General features: G+C 45.3%; 1 pseudogene; it reads right to left on the bottom strand.

Annotated features, from left to right (window-relative positions):
- Window positions 1-812: 812 nt before the first annotated feature.
- Window positions 813-933, bottom strand: LOC144116710 (U2 spliceosomal RNA; annotated as a pseudogene).

Genomic DNA, 933 nt, shown 5'->3' with positions numbered 1-933 from the left:
TCTTTGCAGCAAGAGCTGTCCTGGCAGGGTCATTTCCGCCTTTCCTATGGACACATTAGACATGTTTTATTCTCTTCTCCAGGAAAATCTGCTGTGTGCTTTGCGGGAAAGAATAGAGGATTCGGACACATTAAGATTTCAGAATTCCTGTAGGGTATCAGTTGACAATTTCGTGGCACTGCTAATTGAATTATCTCGAGTCCACGTATGAACGTTTTAAAGGAGATACATACGTGCAAAGTGATTATGTGTGCAAAGGTTCTTGTATAGCTCCTTTTTTAAGTGAAATATTTCCAGCTAAGCGTGATAAGCGCATTGCAACGATGTTGGAAAAGAAAAAAGGGCTGACTTTCATCAAGGTGTTTCGGCACTTTTATGATTACCGTGTGCTGTACAATTCGACACAGGTGCTAGCTGAAACTGAAGCAGTGGAGAGTATAATTGACCGGTTCCCATGCATGGCGATAATCGTCGATAGTGTGAAGCATGTTTTGCGTGTGGCATTTCCCCGATTAGGCTCGCCAAAAGTGAAATAGGAGGGGCTATCAATTTCAGGCGACTGCGATGTTGGTGAATGGGATGCGATTTAAGATCGCTGCGTGAAACCGGGTGGTGTTTTAAGCTGTATCCACTGTCCGGAATGTGCAAGCAGACCGACTGATTTAGTCTCTCTGTCTGTTGTTGCCAGGAAGAAAGAAAAGTAAAATGTACAGGTCTGCTCACTGGCTCAAGCCGAGCCACAATCGCTACCACGTGCAGATAATAGGAGGGCTGAAAGATAGGATAGAAAGACAGGATAGTAAAGACGCGCTAAAGAGAAGGCCGATCCCGGAGGCAGTGCAATACCGGGCCAACCGGTGGCGGAAGTGAAGCAACCTTCAAACTTTCCGCCACATTTCCAAAAATAAGTCCAATTGGGCCCGTAACAGATAT

This window comes from Amblyomma americanum, chromosome 1 (genome assembly GCF_052857255.1).
Source record: "Amblyomma americanum isolate KBUSLIRL-KWMA chromosome 1, ASM5285725v1, whole genome shotgun sequence".
Classification (NCBI taxonomy): Eukaryota; Metazoa; Arthropoda; class Arachnida; order Ixodida; family Ixodidae; genus Amblyomma; species Amblyomma americanum.
Note: the sequence above shows the minus strand (reverse complement) of the source record. Positions and strands in the feature narration are given on the sequence as shown.